Source organism: Lepisma saccharinum, chromosome 17 (assembly GCF_977018435.1).
Source record: "Lepisma saccharinum chromosome 17, izLepSacc3.1, whole genome shotgun sequence".
Taxonomy (NCBI): domain Eukaryota; kingdom Metazoa; phylum Arthropoda; class Insecta; order Zygentoma; family Lepismatidae; genus Lepisma; species Lepisma saccharinum.
This window is the reverse complement of record NC_139245.1, coordinates 62,294-84,303: the sequence shown is the minus strand read 5'-3', so window position 1 is coordinate 84,303 and position 22,010 is coordinate 62,294. Positions and strand designations below refer to the sequence as shown.

Below are 22,010 nucleotides of genomic sequence, written 5' to 3'. Positions count from 1 at the left end.
GCTTATCAGAGTAAATTACTTATCTCCACGTAACCACCAAACAGATATCTTTAGATGCAAAGTGCACCTTGTTGTTCATTGCTTTGATTTGTAGTTTTTAAGTCCACTTTATGCACAGAAAGGTTAATCGGGACTGGACCTACATTTTAAAGTGGAATCTGAACTACAGTGCCTCCACCTGGTATCGAACCCTTGATTACAAGGTAACGACCTTACCACTACACCATTGGGGAGGTCCTGCTGTGCATTGCAAAAGCGATAACTGTGCACAGGTTCATTTGCTGGTGGTTCTACTACAGAATATTCAGTATCTGCCAAATTTTCATATTGATCCATCCCTACTTTAAAGCAAAACTGTGGTCGATAGAAGACTATAATTTACAGAGGAATACTTACACATTGATCAATATTTAGAATAACGTTTTATTGTTACAGTCTTCAAGCATCACTATCGGTGGGAATTTGTAAGACTACCAGTATCATTACTAGAATTGCTTCAACCTTAGTTTCTTTATGGTTGAAACTGGAAAAATAAAGCAATGCGAAACATTATGAAGAAAGTGCGGATGTTTTTCAATTGATCCTAACTCCCCAATGCCGTATTTAAAATTCAGCTGATGCAAAGGGTTAACTATCGATGGATCTGGAGAATCCACCTATTGCCTTTGTAAAAATATCCCATACCTAGAGACCGGATTTTAAAGGAAAGTCCTTTTTTATTTTTCAACAGGGATCATGGAATAACACCAGTGTTGATAATTATCTTCCACCAACAAGATTACATGGTTCCGACTTCCCTTTTTCAGCCCACATTCCATTGTTTCTCCTTTTAAAGACATTTTTCTTTCTGGTTCCTTCATTGACTAGTTTTACAGTCTACATTCCTTTTCTTCCATCTTTTTAAAAAACAGCTCCCTTGGTCCCTTTGACAAGATATCAAATATTTTGTATGACTATTTTCCCTAAACAAAACATTCAACAATTGCCTATTTGGTGCAGTTTAGAGGAAAGAAAGAACAAGCGCCTTCTACTTTACCTTCCCTCCACAAGTGTTGGGAGTATGTTGCAGCGATTGTTGAAACAATGCGATCTGGGCTTAAGGAGCAACAAAGTGGCACACCTGTTGGGTTGTGCTAGATTTACTTTTATTGCGAAGTCTTTTAGAATAGTTTTAACTTAACTGTGTGACAGTGACGAAAGTACCGAGTGTCAGTGAAATGGCGAAGCCAGGTATAAGTGACAGCAAGCTATGGAATGGGGTAAGCTGTTGCAAGGAATATTTAATTAAAATGGATGGTAAGATTATTTACTGTACATTCAAAAAAAGGAAATGAAAAAGGACTATAGTTTATCTTTGCACTCTACTAAAAATATTATTGTAAATGAAACTAGTCCTTTTCCCCCCTTTTTTTGGAAATAATTTTCCCTTTTTTGTCCTTTTTAGAGGAAATTTCCCCCCCTTAAAATCCAGTCTGTACCTATAACATTTCCTACCCTTCAGCAGTATAGGAGAAAGGGGTAATCTCTACAGTGTACACCTCCCTTTCACGTAGTACACCCTGGAGTGTATTTTTTTGCAGGTTAACAAGGCACTAGCACCTGACCACAAAGGATAATCCTTCCTAGGGCTTGTATTGGTGATTGTCACTTCCTTCATCTCATATGCATCAACACAATTAGCCAGGCAGAAAAGTGAAGTAATATAAAGTAAATCAATGTAGATGACAATGAATGCTGAAATGATTAACAAAAACAATTAAGCATTTATGTCAACCACAAATCAACACAAACTATTCTTAAACTTGGAAAAAAGAGAGAAAAAGAAAGAGGAAAACAGACCAAGCTGTTGGTTATTTTGAACAACATTTCCCCAACAATAATATAAAGGCGTAGGCAATAAGGCTGCATTGATACCAGTGAAAACTTATCAACTGAAATTAAATGACCGATATCAGCGGATACCTTTCTCACGTATACAAAAATGCCATGCGACACATTCTCCATCTTGGCCATTTTGGCTCCAACCTCCTTTCCCACCCCACCCCCAGGTACCCATTGATTTGAGGCTGGGTGAGTCCCATACCCACATTATGAGGGCACAAAGCTGAAAAAATTCCAACCTAAGATCACCCACTCCAGTAATCAAACCCAGATTTCCTGTATGGCAGCCAGACACCCTACAGACTACACCACTGCAGCTCATAAACACACACCTTGTAGCAAACACATGACTTGAAAGCCTCAGACATTTCTTGTCCATCTGTGTCTAGTGTTCACTGATGACTTTTCGAACTTCAAAAAAGAGGAAGCTTAATAGTCAACTGATTTTCCAATCAATTTCAAAGAATTGGAAAAAGATTTTATAGCATGCTGGCTATTAAATAGGACTTCAATTTAAGTAAGTCTAGTTTGAGTGTCCTCTTATCTTAATTCACAATCCCTAGGTGATGTCAGAAACTTTAAATAACGCCACTACTCACAAGCAAACGGAAGCTCTATGGATGATGGCTTCTCTATCAAACTTCAGAGAGTCCTTGGAGATCCAGATCAGGAAACATGGTCCTGGAAAAAAAGAACAGTTTTACCTACATATTTCGAATTTAACACTTTTATTTCAAGTATTATGGATAGATTCATGTGGTATAGCAATAGACATATGTTAACACTCGTACTACTCTAAACTATATTACCATTTGTCTTAGGATTCAGAAAATAAATACTATTTGTGAGAAAGTAACTTGTGAAAAAAATAGTAGGCAATGAAAAGCGACCTTTGCCTTGTTTTCAAGCTCTTTGTAGCCGTCTTTAAAACCAATCACCTCTGTAAACTCACATTGCAAAACCTATTCTATAGATTAATATTCAATGGATTAGTGATGTGCGCTGATTGTGGCAACACTGCATGCACTGTCCACACCACATTCAGTGTCAGCCTGCTGATTCAACAGTTCGATGCACGTTGCCCTTCTTATAATGATAAAAATTGAAGGCATACTTGAAAAAATAGGGTTACCATAGATTAATGCAGAATTCAAAACTAAATGTTGATGTTGCATTTTTCTGTAGGCATACTAGTTAATTTTAAATGAGTCCAAACTCAACTATACATGGTTTTTAATCTGACAGTAGATCTCCTATGATGGGATGAAGATAATTTTCAGTCAAATGTACCACAAAACTTGCACAGTTGGGTCATTCCACGTGAAATCACCCAATTGAAAGATGAAAAATTGCTTCATAGTCATGGATTTGCTTTCAATTTATTTTGCTGATACATACAGCTCACCGCTCAGGAGATGATCCCAAACGGAAGTGGAGTGACGTAGCGACAGGTGACTCCACTATCAGGGTTGGGGGAGTGCACCCTGAGTGAGAAACTCGTGAGGGCTCGCTGTAACCGTTGCAGCGATGCAAATCGTTTAGGGTTACCAGACATCCTCTTTTTCCTCGACAAATCCTCTTTTTTTGGGTCCTAAAAATGGTCCGGTTGGGTTTCTAGGAAAATTTGGAAATATCCTCTTCTCTGGGATAAAAACAACTACTTAACTTCAACATTAGGAACAAAATATTATTTGTAAATAATTGTTAATATTGTTTCAGTTTTCAATTTCAAAGTAAAGAAATACAACACACTCAGTTGCAAGTGCAAAGACAAGAAACTTTTCTACAACAAAGAAAAATTGTTGAACCTTTGCATCCCTTCTGTTGTCACCGCCGCGCCACGTGAGGTTTTGATTTCAAAGCATTTGTGACATTTACCGCACCTTGTGGCAAGCATCAAGTTTCTAAGAATATGCGATATGCCGCAGCTTACTTTGATTTGAGTTTCATGAGAGAATTCAGAAATAAACAGTAATTTCTAACTGCTGTACTCTTAATTGTTACACGGTAGTGGAAATGTGAAGTTCTGTCGATCAGGGATCTGAACTATTTCGAAACGCAAATGTGTTTTTAGTGACACTTCTTAGGCACAAATATTTGAAAATTTCAAGATTTTTAGAAGTTGAGTGGACGAACGAATATATATGCCATTTCTCTGAAACTATGTGGTGATTTTAGTATTGTTGGAGAGGAGGACGGTCCTAACAGAAAATAATTGTGTTACCATTCTTACCTGCATAGGAAGTAGAAAAATCTTTAAAGAAAGTAATATGTTGTGATGAAAAAAGCATTCTACTTCTGGTAATTGTTTGATTGGGAATCCCAGGTTTAATCACATTGATAACTGTTACACAGCATAAACAATACATGTTTAAGATAATATTTAAAAATCGCGGTCACGTTTTTTTCCAAACGCTTTGCGAGGTTAAAAGTTTCTCGGGCATGCAAATTTCTATTTGTTTTGTTTATTTTTGCAGGAAGTTAGAGTGGTTATGTGGAAACCGAAAGCTTAAAAAATTTAGTACTGCCATTGTTTACTATTTTCTACGGAAAGAACTACGTGGTGCCAAAATGGATTTGTGAATATTGCAATACGTGAAAATCATGAAAACTGATTCAATCATCTGCGTTCGTCTGTTGCATTAAATACGTTTGACAACAGACCAAATGAGGTTCGAATAAATGAACAACTACGCCAGGACATTCACCTTTCCCTTTCAAATACTCTGTGATTGAATACCATCTTGAAGTACCAGAGACGATAAGGAAACAGAATCAGGTCGAGTGCTCCTATTTCAGTATAATGTACCATGTAGAAGAAATGGATTCTTGGGTTTCTTAACTTTTCTCCGGCCCTCGTGATGGAATGGTTAGCACACATGCTACGATGCCAGGGGTCGCAGGTTCGAATCCCAGCATGGGCATGGATGTTTGTGAGTGTATTTATCAATTTCATCATGTCATCACTAATCCCAGTCTTCGCAAATTAGCCAAAACTGGCACAAAAGGAAAAGTAAAATAAAGCAAATCAATCAATCTTAACTTTTCAGGATCTGCTTCCCCAACAAAAAATATCGCCACACGCCACTGGGACTGACCCATATGCATTCTGGACAAAACTCTGGTCTTAGTACAATTTCTGAGAGCTAAAAGTGGATAAACACAATAGTAATTGTTCTCCCATGTATTCAACATTTCTAGCAATATTGTGTGTACTCATATTAGAGGTAATTTGAGTGTGTTTCAGGGCCATTTGTCAAAAATATGACTGTGTGCCAGTGGAAACAATGGTTAATACATTGAATATTAAAGCCTGTGATATTTTTATTATGATCATAGAATATGTCATACGCATGTTAGCATATTTTTGTGTTTCTTGTGTGCTTTGAAACTTTATGGTTTATTTAAAATATTAAAATTGTAACTTGCTTGGTTGATATGCTACAACGCTGGCGTGGACACTTAATTGTGCAGTTCGCAACACTGAGGACATGAGCCTACTTTACCAATGGCATCCCCGACTTGCTTCCATCCCTTGCCAATTGTAATACAAAGTTTCCCTCCACATAAAAAAGTCTCCAATTGGCTGATTCAAGGTCGCCTCGTTCTCTTGGGGAATCCTGCTGGCATTGGCTTTTAAAATCAGGCCAGGGTGATGTGTCGCCAGGCAGATGTTTTGTCAACACGCCACGAGAGGGTGTGGATGGTCATCCCATATCGGAAAAGGACTACATTACAGGCCTACGGCAGGTTGATTCTGTTGAGGTAACAGGAAAGAAATAATGAACAACTAAAAGTTAAACAAGTAATTTTGTAACAGTAATGTTGTGGGCCAGCACTGCTGGCCTTGCTGTACTGGAGTGCGTGCGCATGGTCAGTCCATACCGAATGGTCCAGTACTGGATACTTAATTTTTAAAAATTGTCATATTTTTGTTTTTTTAACTCCTAACTTTTCTAAAATTGAGTTTGCTTAAAAATAGTGGCCATTTCTTATTTCATGACTTCCGGCATTTTTGCCCTTTGCAATAATTATGAGAACTCAGCTAAGAAAAATGATAGAAAGCTATGTTAAAAACATTGTTTTCAATAAATTTCAAGCTTTAATTTATGTCATGTACCTTTTTCACAATCTCAAACGCAAATGGCTGAAATTTAAGGCCAACACTGATATTCAATTTTGAAGAATAATCAAAGTTTAGGATTTTCTTTAGTAGGGAAATAATGTCACATCTGAGCTATACTTTTTTTTTTTTAGAGGAAACAAAAAAACATTCAGTTTATGAGAAAATATTTGAGCTCTGGTACTGGATTCCTCCTTTAGTTAATGCTCTTTGAAAATGTTAATTTTTCACTTTCTTTTCAAAATTTGAGCCCCTATATCTCTGGTGGGGGACCTAGTAGAAAATTGATATTTACCATAAAGAGTACTCTATGAGAGATGCCTGCAGAAAAAAATTCGAGATTGATATTCCATGGATAACACAGGTGGATTTTGAGCAAAAAATATAAATTTACATCATTGGTTAGAAATAACTATTTACTTTTAATGAACTATCATACAATGAAAATTATTTTATTTATTAATTACATAATGTGAATGCCATATTAGTTTATTAGTAGCTCTTATTTTGAATTTTTGAATTTGATTTTAAAATTTTGGGTCAGCACTTAGGCTATTTTGAACCAGTCTCATTATATGGGGTCCAGCCCCTACTCATTACAAATAACTCTAACGTTTCATAACTAAAATCTTAAAATATTCTGACTTCTGTTAAAAGCTGATGCTGTCAATGGACACTCAGCACACAAGGCAAAAAACAGGACAACACACAGAATTATACTGCCCTAAGGCCAGTCGCCAGAGCCTCGTTCGTTTGCAAAATGCAGTCCAGGGTGTACTACGTGGAAGTGAGGTTGACAATTGGGTGTACTACGTGGAAGGTCACCCCTTACACCCCTAGTAGCTCTAATGAATGAAAAGAGGTTTGTCTGAACAGGCTAAGACATACAAGCAGAGATCATTAGTGGAAAGCTGCAACTACTCCAGTAGCCAGTCTTGATCCCTTCATTGATCTGAATTCTTCCAAGTGCAGTGAATTTCCAAATTAACGTTTTTGGTGGGACTAGCATAAAAAAAATTGGGTTTGAGGAAAACTTGGAAATCTGATGCCATTTGCATGATGTAATTAATAAATACAATAATTTTAATAAACCATTAAAATGTTGACCAAGGCAAAATTTATTGTATAATATATTATAAATATGGAAACAAGGCTTAACAGTGTTACAATAATTTTAATATCATGATATTTCTTTAAAAGTAAATATTTATTTGGAGCACTCTTTGTCCCAGTGTTTGTTTACTAATATTTGTGTTAATATTGTATGTACTCATATTAGTGGTAATTTGTGAGTGTTTCAGGGCCATTAGTCAAAAATATGACTGTGTGCCAGTGGAAACAATGGTTCATACATTGAATATTAAAGCCTGTGATATTTTTATTATGAACAATATTACTTTTCTGATTTTTAAATATCTTAAATATGTATTGATTATGCTGTGTAACAATTTTCATTGTGGTTAAACCTGGGATTCCAAATCAAACAATTACCTGAAGTGGAGTGCTTTTTTCATTACAAAATATTACTTTCTTTAAAGATTTTTCTACTTTCTGTGCAGGTAACAATGGTAACACAATTATTTTCTGTTAGGACTGTCCTTCTCCTCTCCAACAATACTAAAATCATCGCAATACTCCACATAGTATCAGAGATATGGCATATATGTTCGTTCGTCCACTCAACTTCTAAAAATCTTCAAATTTTCAAATATTTGTAACTCTCAACGTAGTTTTTTGACAAGTCTAATATTACACATTTGCAGTGACGTGCGGTGACATCGACACTTGGGGTAGCAATCAGTGGAGTGCCAAAGGAGGGTTGGTGGTGTCATACCCCCTCCCCTTTTAGGACAAGTATAGCTAAATATAAAGAGCTTGAAGATTGATCACAATCGTCACAACCTCATCATCAAAATTATGGATAAAGCGAGATATGAGAATACACAAACTTTAGGTATATGCTTAGGTATCCTGAAAATCTCACATTGTAGTCAAACAATTTGGTTAGTCGATATGTGTGTAGCACGAAGACGATAATACAAGTGACAAATCAAATTATTTTGTGAGACTACATCGATCTGTACTTTCTAGTATGTTCATGGACGTACCCAGAGATTTTTCCAGGGAAACAAACTTTCTCCCGCGGGGGAAAACAACATTAAGATATTTTTTAATATTTACAAATTTGAAAATGTATATTTTATTCAGGCAGATGAACAACTACAATTTTAATGTTTGAGCAATATCGCTGAACCAATATTAAAACGTTTGCCATCACAAAATTTTGGACAATTTTTGGGGAGAGGGTGCTAATGCTCCTCGTTGTCCTCTCTGGATGCGCCCGTAATTATGTTCTTCGTCTCAAATAAACAACGAAAAATAAAATAGATATAACAACATCAAATCCATTCAAAACATACAGTCACGGACACTTCTGGAATGTAACGATTACGTTGAGAGTTAATGGGGTTCTTATAGCCCAGAAGTGTCTGTGACTGTACAATATAGAATGCAAGACAAATCCAAAGACTTACCTATTTGTATGTGAAGTCCATTCGACGCTCTGCAGTAGCGAAGTGGTCAATTACAGACTCAAAAAATGTATCTTGTTCCTTTAGTTCACTCAGCAGTCTTGATTCAATTGATATAAGCGCAAGATTAGAAAGACGAATTTGTCCGCATCTGTTTCTCGCGTAGTTCTTAATCCTTTTCATTGCTGAAAACGATCGTTCCACGGTGGCTGTCGTTACCGGTATTGTAGAGATCAAGGAGGCTAGTATGAGAAGCTGTGGCATTGCCTTCCCAACAGGCGTTGCGCTCAGATAAAGTAGCAGCTGGTGAGGAGATTTGTCTGCAAATTCAGCAGAAGAATAGGCTACGACCAACTCATTTTTCAACAGAACTTCATCAAAGAAACGACCGTAACTTGCAATTAGGTTCTTGAAGTGTTCCGAAGGAAATTGATGTTTATATGTCTGAAATTTGGATGTGTCCAAAAGACTCAAAAATGAAATGCTATTGTAGTCCTGAAATTTGGTCTGAATCTGTTGCTGTATATTATCTAATATTTCAATGAACAAACGCTTGAAATTTAACTTCGGATCTAACGAAGCATCGGAACTACGTGGTCTTCTACGTGGTGGCCCCACATCAGTGACAATTTCATCATAAATTTCATCAAAAGAATTTCTTAGAGAATGAATCGCCATTAAAGTTTCCGACACCTTATGTCTGCAGTACACAATGTCCAAAGCTTGCTTCTGAAGATAGGAAAAGAGAACATCTGTGTGCATGAATATTCGGTGGAAAACAGCAAGAAGGAAACAAAATTGAAAATTTTCCATGTTTGCTAAGTGACCCTCTACAGATTCCAAAACGTCTCTTTCAAGTTCATTGTTGTGGTCGATCATGACACAAAACACTTCGCGTAGGCTTTCTTTCTTTTCGTGCACAGTGTTTACCAGACGCGATGAATAGTTCCACCTGGTTGGACAGACACTTGGGAGACGGCGTTTCAGGAACTCTTCTAAATATTTTGCACGTTTTGGCGACCGAGAAAAAATGCTGCCAATCCACCTAAGGTGGCAAAAAAATACGACATTCTGAAATATTTGACGCACTTTGTGACAGTACTAGATTTAAAACGTGTGCGTAGCAATGAACAAAAACCGCTCCAGGAAAGGATTCCTTGACGATTGCTTGGCAGCTCCATCGTAAGTTTGTGCTATAACTTTGTCGCAACAGCCCATATTTACTACATTTGCGACAATGACTTCAGCAACAGCTTGGGCTCTTTTGTTAGCACTAACGTCACAAAAACCAACAAATCTCTCAACCACGTGGCCATCTTTAATGTACCGATATACCATTGACAACTGAGATTTATTCGTGACATCAGTTGTCTCATCAGCCATGATTGCAACAAATTTCGATGATGTAATTTCATTCTGAATTTTGCTGTAAAGAGCACATCCAATAGATTCAATCAAGTCGTTTTGGATTCTGTTCGAAACACCCTTGAAAACTGTTGCACTTTGAAGATGATTTTTTAGTAAAGTGTCATATTGGGCGGTGTAATTAAGAAGTTCTACATAGTTGCCCCAATTCCCTGAATTTTCTGTTTCATCGTCACCACGAAATGCGAGTTCTTGTTGGCCTAAAAAGCAAGCTGCGTTTATCAGGCGTTTCAAAAGTTCCTTGTTTGTTTTTATGGTTTCATTATGCAGCAACCTCTCCTTTCTAACCTGCTCACTAAGTTGAGTCTCGATTCTCACATTGCCAAACGTAGATAAGGCAAGAGACGCTTTAATATGTGTTAGGGATGTTTCGTGAACTTTTACAGCCTTGGTAAACCCCCCTAAATTACAGAAACCTAATTTCGTCCAAGACGAATTTCTGTTTGTGCTGAAAAGTAGGCAATTCCAGCAATACAGTTTCTTATTTGTTGTACTACCTGTCAACCAGTAAGTCTTATCGTAATTAGACGGTAAGAAATGGCACGTGTAATTCTTCTTCTGTTGCGATATTTGAAGAGGTGGAGTTGGTCGACCTTTCTTGATCAGTGCCGCCTTTTCTTCAAATGTCCTGCAAGCAAATGGTCTCTGAAGAATGTTGGCCACAAGATCTTGATTTTCTTCGGACATTTGATTTGTTACACACAAACGCACACGCAGGCACACACACTACACACGCACAACCACACAACGAACTTTCCTTTGCTTAAAAACGCACTATGAAAACCTTCGCGAATCGCAATAGCACTCACGTCTACACTCACAGCTCGGAACGGAAGCAACTATTTTAACTAACCCCCGTACCCTATTTTCACCAAGCGTCACGAGACATCGTTGCCAATACTTGTCTGATTTCAGTTCTTCTATCCCACTGAAACACGAGAGAAATATGAATATTTTTAAAATCCAATTCAAGTATTGGCGCAACAAAATTTTCGAATAACATACTTTTATTTTACTGGATTGCTAGATGCATTGCGCAGAATTGTGTTATGCAAGTTTATACACTATCCGGAGGGTGATTCCATAAATTCTGTAGTTTTGCAAAAAGTCTAATAGTTGGCAACCTTTTTTTTATGATACTTGTAAACTGCGGCATCTCTCGCCTCTCTTGTCCAGTGATATCTCCGAGGGACACTTGTTTCTTGGCAGGAAACGAGGAGAAGGGGAGGGGAGTGGTTGCTACCGCTTCGGTGTCTATGCAGCTAGGAAAACAAGGGTCCTTTGAGACCTAATGCCAACCAAGGGCCTTTTTTTAAAAAATAAAGAAAAAAGTGCGAGGAGAGAGGGGGGGTATCGCGTAGACAACGCATCGAATCCCATCGCGCATTTTTCTGAAACCGGATCCAATACGTATTCTTAAGTAGCTCTCACACACTTTGGGGTCCCCATTAGGAACCGAACCTATTACAGATGACAACAAAGACGATTTGATTTGACTACGAAGATAGACATACGGGTTCGAATCCCGGCCCGGGCATTGGTGTTCTTTGTGTGTGTGTTATGTCCTAATATTTATGACATAAACAGAAATAATTATCTCAAGATTGGAACTTCATAATTAATATATTAAAACTTGTAACAAGGTGGATTACATGATTAAAACTTAAATCATCCATAAGACATAACAACAAGATGCATAATCGTTGCTATGCACAGACTATGTACATTTGCCATAACTGCTAGTTCACCACATACAATAATGTATTTATATATCAATCTTCTCCCCTTCAAGAGAAAACAAACTTATGAGGGGTAAAACACTCTTGGCCTTTTTACTCTTTCAGATTTCCTTCTTACAAAATCACTTCCTCCCTTCGAAGACAAACTTGTTCCTGGACCAAGTCTGCTCGCTTCCTTCGAATATGAGCTACTCTCTTGCTTCGGAGACGATCTCTGAGCATTGTGTTCTTCACTGTCGCTTAGTTCCTGCCGATGCATTTCATTTTTAATTGGAGGATATAAATATGCATGATATGCACTATCGTCATATTCCTTGGGTATTTCTGACTGATTTGAATCTCCTCCTGTTTCATGAAGAATCTTTAAAAATGAATAGTGTACATTTCTGTATCTGCCACTTTCTACATCTCTTACTTTATACACAGCAAAACTGCATCTTTCAATAATCTCTCCTTTTCGATATATCTTTCTTTCAGGGCAGTAATAATATACGTTACTTCCAATTGAAAATTTCTCACATTCATAATGAACATTTTTAGTGTCATCTTTAATGATTATATTACTTGCAGTGTTGTAAGAAAATATTAATGAACTTGGAGATGTTCCAGTTGATGGCAATGGAGTGTTGTTATGCCAGTGTATTACTGTACGCAGTAGTGATTCTACTTCAGTATTCAATTTTCTAACATCCCCTTTTGGAAAATCTCCTATGAGGGTTAGATACCTTTTCACGGTATTGACTGTTCTCTCAGCCAACCCGTTTCCCGAAGGTTTATATGGGCATGAATGCTTTAGTTCAATGCCCAACCTTTGGCAGAACATCTTAAATTGTTCACTTGCAAAGGGTTGTCCATTATCTGAGACTAACTCTTTTGGAGAACCAAGTATGTAAAATTGGCTTTTTAAATGTCTAATTGCTTCCTGAGCCGTTAAATTAGAACATTGCCAAACATTCAAAAATTTCGTGTGAGCATCAACACACAACAGGAATAAATAACCTTTGAAATAGAAATGATCGACATGTACACGTTCCATAGGTTGTGATGTCGGTGTCCATGATATAAATTGTCCTTTTGCTGGAGCTCTTGCATTCGTCTGACAAGCATCACATTTTGCAACAAAACTTTCAATGTCAGAAGTCATTTTAGGCCACCAAACTAAATCTCTGCAAATCTGTTTTAATCTCACTACGCCACTGTGCAAACCATGAATTTGAATGAGAAACTTGCATCGCAGTGTCCCTGGCAATACAATTCTATTTCCCCACATCAACAATCCATCTTCTGTTGACAGTTCCAGACGTTTCTTCCATAAAGCTATTGCTTCCTCATTCATATGTGGATCAATTCCTCTTGGCCAACCATTCTTAACGTAAATTGTTATTTTAGACAACAATTCATCGCTTTTTGTATGCTCCTTGATCTCAGATATGCGTAACGGTTGTAACTTTTGTTCTAGATCTGCATACGCTGTTAAAACAAAATCTGATTGCAATTCTTCAGGTAGTGGTAATCTTGACAAAGCGTCTGCTATTGGAACCTTCTTAGAATACACTATTTCGTAATTCAGAGATGCCATGAATATTTTCCAACTCTGCCAACGTGCATTGTGTTGCATTGGCACTGGTGTATTAGAATCAAGCAAAGATTTCGCAGTCGTTGAATCAGTGTATATTGTAAATTTTTGACCTGCCAGATATAAGTAAAAATGTTTCACAGACGAAACAATGGCTAATGCCTCTCTTTCTCCCTGACAGTAATTCTTCTGAGCAGGTGAAAGTGTAGCTGAAAAACACGCCACTGTTCGATGTTCGCCATTTATCTTGTGCCCTAATCGTCCTCCAACACCGTAGCAAGAACTATCCGTTTCTAGGATTATTTCTTTTGAAGGATCGAAAGGAATTATAGCAGGTGTCTGAACAATCTTATCTTTAACAGCCTTAAATTCCGATATACATTGATTAGACCACAACCATTTTTCGCCTTTCCTCAGAAGTCGATATAGGTGTGGTATTGTAGATGACAAGTTGTGTAGAAAACGACTTTGAAATGCAACCATCCCTAAGAAACTTTGCAGTTGTACCTTATCCTTTGGCTCTGGACTTTCTAAAATAGCACGCACATGCTTTTCAGTTGGTGTGATTCCATTTGCCATGAAACGTCTTCCTAAGTAAATCACTTCTTGCACTAGGAATTCAGATTTACTTAAATTGACTTTAACATTATAATCTTTAAAGCGCTCCAGAACTTGTTTTGTTCTTAGGAAACATTCTTGTAGACTATCTCCAGAAATGATAACATCATCAATAAATGCTGCAACTCTTTCCAATCCTGTTAAAATTGAATCAATTACCTGTTGGAAAAGCTGAGACGAAACATTTGTACCAAATGGTAAACGTTGCATTCTGTACAAGTGAGAATCATAATTTAAACACAATATGTTTTGTGAGTCTGGATGCAAACTAACTTGTAAAAATGCTGAACGTAAATCAAGCCTGGTGTAGTACTTTCCTATTTTAACTTTTTGTAAAATATCAGGAAAGTCTGGTAGAGGATACACTAAACCATCGGTTTGAAAATTGACCGTCTTCGAGTAATCTACACAGATACGTATAGAATTATTTGATTTCTTAACTGGCACAATAGGACTTGCCCATTCTGAATGTTCTATAGGTGCTATAATATTCTGCTTACACATATTATCTATTTCTTCTTTTATTTGATCTCGTAATGAATATGCTATTCTGTACGCTTTCCTGAACACAGGCCTAGCATTCTTCTGTAAAGGTATTGATACCTTGAAATCTTTAATGGGTGTACTAATATCCTCATTAAACAATTCTGCAAAAGATGTCAGTAATTGTGAACGACAGTCTTCAATGTTCATTTGTTTTACATTATTTGAATTATGTACGTCGGCTTTATGTTTCTTCAGAATCATGACTTTGCTAGTTTGCCCTTGCACATTTGATGTTCGTGAACATTCACCCACGTCATCAATCTTCTGTACATGTACCTTTGGAGTATCCATTATGCCTGAACGCTGAATTTTCGAACAAGCATCTGGTAGCGAATCTTTTGATTCTAGACCTAAGCATGCATGTGTAGAATCTTCCTTTTGAACATAATCAGTTTCAGGAAACTCATTTAGAAGTTTGCTGCGCCAATCACCAAATAATATGTTCATTCCAACTCTACCAATTAATATATTTGTATTGATATTATCGCCAACAACAAAAGGCATCATGTACATTTTGCCATGATAGTAAAGCTTTAAGTTTAATTGGCCTAATAAACACAATCTTTCACCTGATATCGACGTATATGAATTTAATAACGGACTCAGTGTGAAGTTGCCAATAAGATTAGTTAACAAATCTTTTGAAATGAAATTAGCAAAACTACCAGAATCGACAATAGCTTCTAACGATTGGTCTTGTATTATAATATCAATGTACAAAGGTAAACGTTCATTTCTCAATGAAATCTGATCAGCTGCGTGTTGCAAATTAGAAATAGATTCGTTTACTTTCTTATTGTACATTTGTTGCATGTTTGTAGTTAAGAAAGTATATGCACTATCTTCTTGCACAGAGAATAAGCTATGTTGAGAATTGTATTCTCCATAACCATTAGCCTTGGTATCCAAATTACTGTTCCTCATTTCACAATTTTCTTTATACATACTAGATAAATTGACTGCAGGTTCCTTGCATTGTTTATTTCTATCGAAACATGCAGCCAAGAAATGCCCTTTCTTCTTACAGAAACTGCAAATAGCATTGAATGCAGGACAGTTCTCTTTGAATGTACAACCTAACCTTGCACAGCGCTTACATTTTATATCCTTTGCCTGATTTTGCCCTGATACAAATTTTTGGCTCAATGCAGTATGTGGTTTAGATTGTGGCATGCCTTTGTATGCATTATTTGTTCCGAATCTTGATTCTCTTGTATCTTGTTGATTCTTTGAAAAATGAGCTTTAGCAAACGAATTGTTTGTACCGAATCTACGTGAGCCTTGTATTTGTTTATTTTCACCTACCAAAAATGCATTTTGATTGACTTTATTTTTATTTGTGCGTATTATCTCATGTTGGAGTACTACATCACAAACCTTTTCGAATGTGTTGGGCATGTCTGACAGTAATCTATCTTTTAGTATACTATCGGGTAGTCCAAACACAAGTTTTTCTCTAAGACGAGTTTCTAATTCATCTGTTGTAAACTCACAAGTTATTGCAGCAACTTTTAAACGATTTATGTACGATGTAGCTGTCTCACCTTGCTCTTGCTTTATTTGCATAAAAGCGAATCGTTGAATCCATTTATTAACTTGTGGTGCATATATTTTTCTCAATGTAGCAGAGTTCCTCCAAGGTGCAATCTTGTGGATCCTTTGGACTTAATCTGTGTTCCAGCTCTTGATATGGTAAACTACCGATTACAGAAATAAGAGTAAACACTCGCTTCCTTTCTTGTATATCGTTAGCCTCAATAAAAGCCTTGAATCTTTTAATATACAAATTTATATCCTGGCTTGGGTCATAAGCCTCAAATGCAGGTATAAAACTTATGTGTTTTTCCATACTGGCTCACTTGGACTTAATTACTATAATTCTACTTACAGTAGTAATTATTTATCTTCTTTAATCCTCGTCGCCATTTTGTTATGTCCTAATATTTATGACATAAACAGAAATAATTATCTCAAGATTGGAACTTCATAATTAATATATTAAAACTTGTAACAAGGTGGATTACATGATTAAAACTTAAATCATCCATAAGACATAACAACAAGATGCATAATCGTTGCTATGCACAGACTATGTACATTTGCCATAACTGCTAGTTCACCACATACAATAATGTATTTATATATCAGTGTGTCCCTTCATCAATTTTATCGTATCATCTTCGCGATTACCCAAAAGTGGCAGACAAGTGAAATAGAATAAAGCATATCAAGTAATCAATCAACGATTTGATTTTTGTTGTTTGGCGTAGCCTTTTTGCCACATTTGGTTAATCTCGGGGTAGAGGATGGGCGATGGTATGATGACATTGATGAAGGGATACTCACAAAGAACACGCATACCCAGGTCGGGGTTTGAAACCAGGACCCCTGGTGTCGTAGTGCGCTATGATAACCACTTCCCCAGGGAGGTTGGCCAAACAAAAGAAACGGGAGGAAAGCTCTAACTAATCGGATACGGTTGTATCGGAAAAGCAAACTGCACTTTTCTGCTCTTGTATTTTTCAAATGGATTTTTTAAACACAATCTTTGCATATGATTCGTGTTTTTTGAAATAATGTTTATTTCTTGATTTCCCTAATTTCACAATCGCAAGATCTCGTTACTGAAAGATCCAGGCTCGAAGCCTGGCCTGTGCATCAGTGTTTCTTGTAACCACTATTCACCCGTTTAATTTAATCAACGTTCATCGTCATAGCAAAGATTAGGTTATGAAAGAGCAACGCTAAATAACAAAAATACAAATTATTTCCTTGCAATGCATTTGTAAGGCACTACGAAATCAGGAGTCAAGAGCTCTCTATTTATGAATGTCCCTCATCACTTCCAAAAGCTCATTAGCTACTTATTATGGCAATTTAATCTATACAGCTAGAAAAAGTGATGGAAGGTGGCAAACATTCAACATAGTAAAAGGCGGATGAACTGGTAATAATAGACACTTTGTGTACTTTCTTCAATAATATTCAGGGCCTCCCTGATGGCGCAGTGGTAGCGTCGTCACCTTGTAATGAAGATGTCTCGGGTTCGATACCCAGTGGAGGCATATAGCAGTTCGGATCCATACTTTAAACTGTAGGTCCAGTCCGGATTAGCCTTACTGTGCATAAAGCGGAATTAAAACACCAAATCAATCAATCAATACTATTTATTTGGCTCTTTGAGCTCTGGGATACATAATTCATTCCAAATTATTTCATTTTTCACTGCAGGACTGCAGAGTACAGCACATCGAACAGGAATGCGCGCTCTTCACGGATTCGAATCCTGGCCTGGGCATGTGTGTTCTTTGTGAAGTTCCTTCATCAATTTCATCACATCATCAATCATCTTCATCTTCGCGATAACCAAATGTGGCAAAAAATCGAAGTAAAATAAACCAAACCAACAACAATAAGAACGCGCGCTCTTTGGCCCAAATAAATACATTCGTATTTATGACCGTTTAGCTTACCCGTTTTTTTATTTATTTAAATAAAACACTACTTAGACGAGCGAGAGAGAGAGCGAGTGAGCAAATATTTGTTATTTAATCATTATATCCTCCATATTTGAAAAAAGAAAATAAAGCATAACATTTCCAAGTATTTTTGTCTGCACATAATACGTTCCCATTTCATAAACAATAAAAATATATTTTTACATCCCACATTATACATTCATATTATACAACGTGCATACATACAGAGAACGTATTAAGTACTGCAGACATTTCCCACCCGAGTTCTTTAGAGGATTTACAAAGGAATCGAAGGGAAACCAGTCCCCTATCTGTCCTATAGGAGATAGACTGGGGGACCTGAAACCACGGGCTTTCAACCATTGCAGCGGGGAGCGAGGGGCCAAGGGATGTAGAGGCAGAAATCTTCCCTTTCCCTTCGAAAACCCGTTTCTACCTGAAAGTGCTGCGGCGGAGGAAGAGCGAGCTAGGCCAGTCCTGCCGGCTGATGTCACAGAGGTACGAGAAGCGCGTGAAAAAAAGTATTGTATATGAACTGCGGCTTCAACAAGACAAATATTGTGATTTGAAAATAATTAGAGACGTGAGATTGATTGATCTATCTCTGCTAGACTAGCTACTCCTCAGTGCACGTCACTGCACATTTGTCATATTGGACCAAGTATTTACAAGTAAAAAAAACATTGAAGCAAACCCATGACTATGAAGCAACATGCTCTGGGTAATTTTGCGTGGAGTGACCCATATCTAGGGACGTGAAGTTTTAGTTTTATTTTCCCCTTAATTTTGATGCCATCTATTATAGCAATTCGGTGTTATTTTTTGAAGTTTAGGGCAAAACTCGGTGTTATTAATTTTTAAATGTATTTTTACAGTTCCTTCCATCCTTAAGATTTTCGCATTGTTTTAGTTCTGTAAAATTTAAACAAATTTTAGTTTTAATGACAAAAAAGGCTTACCTTTGTGAGAAATTACCATATTTTATCTATTAGGAAACCTATTTCATCTCATCAGTCAGTAAATATGAAATGTTTATTGAATTATAACACCCAAGTCTTTGAACGCAATCATACACATCACATTTTCCTAATAATGCCAAAAACATCCCTTTGCGACCGTCTTGTGTACACACACACACACCCCCCCCCCCCCCCGCTCAAAACACAACAGGTGCTTGCTTCTCTCGGAAAATGTTACCGTTCCTACAAAATTTCCCTTCTAGGAAATCCCCCCAGCAAATTCTATTTCAGGATGAGGTTAAACACTGTTAGTCATGTCTGCACCAAAGTGCACTAAATGAAGCGTGATAATATCTTTTGAATCGAAGTATCACCAACTACGCTACAAATGGCAGAATAGAGCTACAGGTAAATTCTTTTTTAACAGAAGAAGTGTTATCCCCAGTTTACATTGCATATCTCGCGGCATTTTTCACGTTAAAGTGTAAACTTCTGTGTTATTCTGAAAAATGGCGTAATTCGCGTTACTTCGTGATTCCGAAACACCAAAAACTTGCCTCCTTAACCTACCCAAATACATTTTAAACACTTTATTTTGCTTTCCTCAACTTTTTAGTGTTATTGTTAAAACGAAAACTTCACATCCCTACCCATATGTGAAGTGACTCCTGACCTAGAGCTTGCTTCTGATTTTACACAGCAACATTTGGGTCATGGCATAAATGTTAAGGAAAATGCTTTCATCTAAACCAAGCCTAAGGTGTTAGCTTTAAATTGCCTACATACTAATCTGTCCACATGAACCAAACATGCAATTTTAAATGGAATAAAAGTTATTATTGTTCAGAGTAACCAACAGAGGGTGGTGAGAGCAGAATTATATTATCTGCAGCTCAAATTGGGCTACAAAAGCAATCTCCCAGAAAATCGAACTTTTCATATCTTTTAGTAATGCAACAATTTAAATATCTAACTTGAGAGGATATAAGCATTTCCAAATGCCACAGGAAACAAATTGGCCTCCAAGGTGTAATATTCATTCTACAAGAATGATTTATCCAAGAACATACATTTTTGTATCTGTAACACTGAGGAAGATATGATCCAATTCATAAGAGTTGAAGACTTGAAGTCTGGGCATGTGAACTACCATTCGCAAGCCATTTTAACATATTTAGAAAAGACCGTGCGACTCGCGGTGCTGGTGTAATGATATGTGTTAGCACAAAATGGCCAAGTAAAGTACGCAACGACCTAAAGCGGAACTGTGGGTTGAGGTTTCAGTATCCAATGCAAATAATCTTCTCCTTGGTTCGTACTATAGACCGAATAAAAACAGTCCACTCTACCTTCACGAAGAATGTCTAGATTCGTTACTTGCAGCTATTGCCCTGGAAAATGTTGCGCTTTTCGGAAACTTCAACCTGTCTATTGAGTGGCAAGAACCTGGTCATAGAAACTTATGGTTCATTGAAACTTTCATTTCTGGTTTAAAGCTAAGGCAGCATAATTTATTCAACACCAGGAAGGACAGTAATATAGATTATGTTGTGTCCACATTGAACAATACAAACATTATGCTGAGTAAGAACCTCCTCAGTTCTGACCATGATAGTTTGGATGCGTCCATTTCCATCCCCCTCACCTACTAAAAGAGGTCATCGCCTCTCGATCCAGAAGAAGCACCACCTGTGGAACCAGGTGCCGTGGGAGGAGATAAGACGTACCCTCGACTGCTTCCCCTGGGGCCTTTTGGAAGATGGAACAGTCGACGATGTAGGTGAGCTATTTACAGCTGCCATTCATGCAACAGTGAAAGACCTTGTCCCTTCGGAAAGAATAGCATCTCGCCGATTTCAAAGTTGGTTCGACTCCGAAGTGCGCGATGTACTGACTAACAAGAATCGAGCCTTGCAAGTTTGGAAGGACTTCCCGTGTGATCACACTTACAATACTTTTGCTGTTCTTTGACGGCACTCAAAGTACCTACTCCAAAACAAATACAAAGAATACATAAACAATATCAATGCAACAATCCAGGAAAATCCAAAGAACTTCTTCAGTCTAATAAACTCGAGAAGAAACAACAGCAGAATTCCTCTTGAAATTACACACAATAGTGAAAGTGCGAAAGGTGACCGAAGGGCTGAACTCTTAAATGCTTATTTCCATGGTAACTTCTGCCCACCTTGCAACATTGCCAAATGTAAGATCAGTCTGTTCTTTCTCTCTAACAAAGCTTGCCACTACAACCGATGAAGTGAAAAGTAAATTGTAGTCTTTCCCAGCTCACCGTACCCTAGCACCGGACAATATCAACACTGGGGAATCCCTTTCTTATTCCCTTTGCATTCTTCTGAATAGATGTTGCTCGGAGAGCGTCCTTCCTAATGCTTGGAAGCAAGGTAACATCACTCCCATTCACAAAAATGGCAACAAAAACCTTGCTTCTTCCTATAGGCTAATCTCGTTACTCTCTCCTCTGTCCATCATTTGTGAAAAAAAATCATCAAAGATGATATAAATTTGTTTCTCTGGACCTAAGCTCAAATTAACATGGTTTTCTTTCTGGTAGTTCCTGTCTTACGAACTTCTGTTTTTCTCTCGCATGCTATGATATTTATTTCAAACAATTCACAACTGGACGTTATATATTTTGATCTAGCCAAAGCTTTCGATATTGTCAGTCATCGTCTTTTGATTCACAAATTACCTTAGCAATCGCCAACGAATGACATAACAACGTTTTTATCATGGTGCCTGACATTGGAACTTATATTAAATTCTGAAAAATGTAACTCCCCATCTCTCTCAAAAAGAACCTGTTAAAGTCATCTTACTCCATCTTTGGCAGCAACATCAAAGCAGCATTCTCTCATAAAGACCTAGGAATTGTTTTCGACCAAAAACTAACATTTGAAGAACATATTACAGGCACAACAAAAGAGGTCTCTTAGGTTTACTGTATCGTTTCACCGAAATTAGTGACATCTTCAAATCATTCATTTCCCCAATAATAGAATACTGCTGTCCTGTCTGGTCCATGGCATGTCCCACACGCTCTACAGAATCGATTCTGTTCTTAACTTTTTCCTTGCTATAGTTCGTTACAGGGTTCCCTCATTACGCAATT

General features: G+C 37.3%; 1 long non-coding RNA gene across 3 annotated transcripts in view; it reads right to left on the bottom strand.

Moving 5' to 3' along the window:
- Nucleotides 1–2,478: 2,478 nt before the first annotated feature.
- Nucleotides 2,479–22,010, bottom strand: part of LOC146001132 (uncharacterized) — a 74,076-nt gene continuing 54,544 nt past the window's right edge. For all 3 annotated transcript variants that reach the window (XR_014443518.1, XR_014443517.1, XR_014443519.1), the window contains exon 4: nucleotides 2,479–2,562. This is a non-coding gene — a long non-coding RNA (uncharacterized LOC146001132). The remainder of the gene's footprint in view (nucleotides 2,563–22,010) is intronic.